Source organism: Aegilops tauschii, chromosome 3 (genome assembly GCF_002575655.3).
Source record: "Aegilops tauschii subsp. strangulata cultivar AL8/78 chromosome 3, Aet v6.0, whole genome shotgun sequence".
In the NCBI taxonomy this organism is placed as follows: Eukaryota; Viridiplantae; Streptophyta; class Magnoliopsida; order Poales; family Poaceae; genus Aegilops; species Aegilops tauschii.
The window spans coordinates 140,428,982-140,434,029 of NC_053037.3; the positions used below are offsets into that span (position 1 = coordinate 140,428,982).

Here is a 5,048-nt window from a genome sequence, read left to right on the forward strand (position 1 = left end):
GCCCATGGCACCCCCAAGATAATCTAAGGACACCAACAAGCCAAAGCTTCGGGATGCCCCGGAAGGCATCCCCTCTTTCGTCTACTTACATCGGTAACTTTACTTGGAGCTATATTTTTATTCACCACATGATATGTGTTTTGCTTGGAGCATCTTGTATGATTTGAGTCTTTGCTTTTAGTTTACCACAATCATCCTTGCTGTACACACCTTTTGAGAGACACACACATGATTCGAAAATTATTAGAATACTTTATGTGCTTCACTTATATATTTTGAGTTATATAGTTTTTGCTCTAGTACTTCACTTATATCTTTTAGAGCACGGTGGTGGATTTGTTTTATAGAAACTATTGATCTCTCATGCTTCACTTAGATTATTTTGATAGTCTTAAATAGCATGGTAATTTGCTTAAATAATCCTAATATGCTAGGTATTCAAGATTAGTAAAAACTTTCTTATGAGTGTGTTGAATACCAAGAGAAGTTTGATGCTTGATGATTGTTTTGGGACATGGAGGTAGTGATATTAAAGTTGTGCTAGCTGAGTAGTTGTGAATTTGAGAAATACTTGTGTTGAAATTTGCAAGTCCCGTAGCATGCACGTATGGTAAGCGTTATGTAACAAATTTGAAACATGAGGTGTTCTTTGATTGTCCTCCTTATCAGTGGCGGCCGGGGACGAGCGATGGTCTTTTCCTACCAATCTATCCCCCTAGGAACATGCGCGTAGTGCTTGGTTTTTGATGACTTGTAGATTTTTGCAATAAGTATGTGAGTTCTTTATGACTAATGTTGAGTCCATGGATTATACGCGCTCTCACCTTTCCATCATTGCTAGCCTCTTCGGTACCGTGCACTACAACAGGGACCCCCCTTCAACAACACATCAACGCGTTGTCGTACGTCCATATATGCGTTGCTAAGGCCTACACCAACGGATTATCATGCGTTGTCGTTGGTGGCGTCGCTAGGGTCTACTACAACATATATACATGCGTTGGTAAACGCCATGTAGAAGCGTTGTAAGGTAGCAACATCTAGAATTAGAGTCTAACAACACTTCATATGCGTTGGTGGCTACCACATCATTACAACAACTAGAGGCTTTGGTGCATATCATGAATACTTGATGTCTTGATGATATTTTATACATTGCCATCCACAATTATTAGTTCAATATATATAGTGTATAGGAGGCACAGTACAATAAGCGGAAAGATCTCATATATTAAATCAACTATGTTGCATTACACTGAACACGATCCAAACATTACAAGATGTGAAGCTATCTACTAGTAGCAAACTTCTCGACCTTCGAATCAACTATAATGTTTGAAACATCGTACTGAAAATGACACTCTAATTATCCCCATTATCTGCCTTGCAATCAACATCTGAGCCATGCATCAACCATTTATCTCGGCAATCTACAAAAACAAATAATGAGATGAGTAACTTACGGTATAGAAAATCAGGTTAATAGAGAACAAAAATGTAGAGGAGCAACATACAAATGTTGAAGGCCATCACATTAGTAACATTCTAAGCAATCTACATCTCACACACTTCCGATCCTTGTTTTCTTATGAAGAAACCTGCTAGATGTCAATTGAGTTCTAGTAAATCTTGAAGCAAACATACAGTATGTAAGATATGAGGTACTTCCTTTGAAAAAAAATGTGCTGACATACCACACAACCTTCGTTTTCACACAGAGATCAGCAGTTCTCCTAAACAAATAGATGCAATGTTTCAACAATTTAAAAATACTTTATGTTCTAAGAAACAATATAAGCATCAAGTTAAAAAGGAACAATATAGGCATCAAATTAAAAAGGAACAATATAAGCATCAAGTACAATATACTATGTACAGTCATACAAATGCATGTCATGTGTCTGGTGCAATTCTATCATGAATAATGTACTGGTTATCATTTGTGAATTATGTGAAGGTCACATCTTAAGTGGATTTTGAGTTAACTTCTTCTGAGCGCTCCTTCCTCATTATATTTGCTCCCTTGATCTCTTCCTTCCTACTCAATGGTTACATTTTTAGTACAACAATAGCAAGGCAAATTTTAGTACAGCAATGCAAAAATTTAGTAACAAGATAATTTAGTAAAACAAGGTAAATTTTAGAACAAAAGTAATAGAGTAAACTTTAGAACAGGAAGTCTAACTATCTTGAAAAAATAGGATACTAGTCTCTCCAACCTACAGGACCCTTAGCACTCCGTATTAAATTGCACATATCAGTTTAGTACAATATTTATATCAGCATAAAATCTATAAGGAGTTTCATAAGATATCAAGCATAGCATTGCATCAAAATAGCATAAGTAGTAATGTAGATTGGGAATTTACTTCTGACTCGAGCACTGAAGTTCTTACTAAAACAAGTCAAGAAACAACAAAACATGTTGAAGTCATAGTATTACCATAGCTCCAACATCTAGTAACTTCACCATCTTAATCCTAGGGGAACGAAGAACTTTACAATGTAAGAACGAAACCAATACCATAGTTTTCTCTCGCGGAGTTGGCACTGATCGAGGGCGGCTTGGGCAGGTCGGCAGCTCCACAACATGTGGGCATGACGAGAAAAGCTGCAATGACTTGTGGTCGCTAGTTAATTTTGCAGTCCTGCCTCCACACCATTCTTCAAGCACTACAATGAAAAGTCAAACAAAAACTTCATGCTGAACTCAGCAGGCAGATCAATAGTTGAAACTGAGTCTATGATTAGTAAAATAAGGGAGACATGTTTTGGTAACTCACAACCATCGTGTAGCCTTGATGTTCATCGACACAATAGATCGAACTACTACCACTACACACACACACACATGTTGGCTGAAAATAGTCTGTTTTAGAACCTGCAAGGGAAAATGAAATTAAGGATTATATATACAGTCAAGAGGGATATTAGGACGGGCATCAGAGACTTATTCCTAAGGTATTACACAATGTGTGACAGGGATATTGTTAAGGATTCATCCACGCACATAGCAGCAAGAAAGAACTACTGAGAAAAAAAGGATGCATGCATTCTTCCGGAATTACCACATATGGACAAGGGGTGAATCACTCAACAATACATCACAATAGATTATCCCAACTGGAAACGACTGGCTGGCATGTACAGAATTGCATAGCACATTATTGAGATACAAGCACGAAACTGAAATACCTAGAAAATCGTGCACTGAATTTGTTTAGCCTCAGGCAAGGTCACTGACCGTAGTGGGGTGTTATCCACCACAACGGCTAACACTAGGTAGCGTAGATCACAATCATGACTTTGGTAAAGAATTGACTATGGCACGAAGGTCATGTCGCCACAAAGCACCAGAGAGGGCACGAGTAGAGGAGCGAAGTGCCTTACTAAAACGTCGATGTCGAAGGGAAGGTAGCCGAGGCGGAGCAGCACTATCGAGCCTGGGCCGGCAGCGACGGATACGGAGATGCAGGGTAGAGGGCCAACGCAGGAGTCGCACCAGCGACCCATGGCGGCTAGGGTTCCTGCAGCGGCATGTGCAGGACCACGGAGGTCGTCGCAGTGGCGGAGGATCGTAGGAGAGGACTGAGGGGCAGCCGGGATGGTGAGAATAATCGCGGGAGAGCGCCAGAGCATGCCCAAATCGGTGGTGCCACGCGGCGTCATGGTCATGGAGCTCGGGTGAGAGGGGAATCAGGGGAGGGGACGACAGAGATTGCGCATAGGAGAAACTGGGTGGAGGTGCGCCTACGGGGAGGTTGGATTTTTTTTCCAGGGAGAGGAAGTTAGTGCTAAGTAGGGGAGGTGGGATAAGTACGGGAGGTGGGAGGTTGAAAATAACAACACATATTTTCATATCGTTGGTAAACATGCGTTGGTATAGGCAGGTTTTTGTTGTAGTGTATTGCCCTTTCTCACATTGAGAGTTGGTGCAAACTTCGCCGGTGCATCCAAACCTCGTGATATGATACGCTCTTTCACACATAAATCTCCTTATATCTTCCTCAAAACAACCACCATACCTACCTATTATGGCATTTCCATAGCCATTCCGAGATATATTGCCATGCAACTTTCCACCATCCCGTTTATCATGACACGTTCATCATTGTCATATTGCTTTGCATGATCATGTAGTTGACATAGTATTTGTGGCAAAGCCACCGTTCATAATTCTTTCATACATGTCACTCTTGGTTCATTGCATATCCCGGTACACCGTCGGAGGCATTCATATAGAGTCATACTTTGTTCTAGTATCGAGTTGTAATCATTGAGTTGTAAATAAATAGAAGTGTGATGATCATCATTTTCTAGAGCATTGTCCCAAGTGAGGAATAAAAAAAAGAGAGAGAAAGGCCATAAAAAAAGAGAAGGCCCAAAAAAAATGAGAGAAAAAGAGAGAAGGGACAATGTTACTATCCTTTTACCACACTTGTGCTTCAAAGTAGCACCATAATCTTCATGATAGAGAGTCTCTTGTTTTGTCACTTTCATATACTAGTGGGAATTTTTCATTATAGAACTTGGCTTGTATATTCCAACAATGGGCCTCCTCAAGTGCCCTAGGTCTTCGTGAGCAAGCAAGTTGGATGCACACCTAATTAGTTTCTTTTGTTGAGCTTTCATATATTTATAGCTCTAGTGCATCCGTTGCATGGCAATCCCTACTCCTTGCATTAACATCAATCGATGGGCATCTCCATAGCTCATTGATTAGCCTCGTTGATGTGAGACTTTCTCCTTTTTTGTCTTCTCCACATAACCCCCATCATCATATTCTATTCCACCTATAGTGCTAAATCCATGACTCACGCTCATGTATTGCGTGAAGGTTGAAAAAGTTTGAGATTACTAAAGTATAAAATAATTGCTTGGCTTGTCATCGGGGTTGTGCATGATGAGAGCATTCTTGTGTGACGAAAATGGAGCATGACTAAACTATATGATTTTGTAGGGATGAACTTTCTTTGGCCATGTTATTTGAGAGGACATAGTTGCTTAGTTAGTATGCTTGAAGTATTATTATTTTTATGTCAATATTG

General features: G+C 40.0%; 1 long non-coding RNA gene across 4 annotated transcripts; it reads right to left on the bottom strand.

Annotated features, from left to right (window-relative positions):
• Nucleotides 1–1,210: 1,210 nt before the first annotated feature.
• Nucleotides 1,211–4,535, bottom strand: LOC109786872 (uncharacterized). 4 transcript variants are annotated; one of them, XR_005772313.3, is made up of 5 exons: nt 3,391–3,888; nt 2,784–2,881; nt 1,695–2,673; nt 1,515–1,598; nt 1,211–1,430 (listed from the first exon to the last, which is right to left on the bottom strand). It is a non-coding gene; the product is annotated as an uncharacterized lncRNA (long non-coding RNA). The 4 variants fall into 4 exon arrangements; XR_012204478.1 differs by having other exon boundaries at nt 1,515–2,395; nt 2,525–2,673; nt 3,391–3,884; XR_005772312.3 differs by having other exon boundaries at nt 1,515–2,697; nt 3,391–4,535.
• Nucleotides 4,536–5,048: the final 513 nt, after the last annotated feature.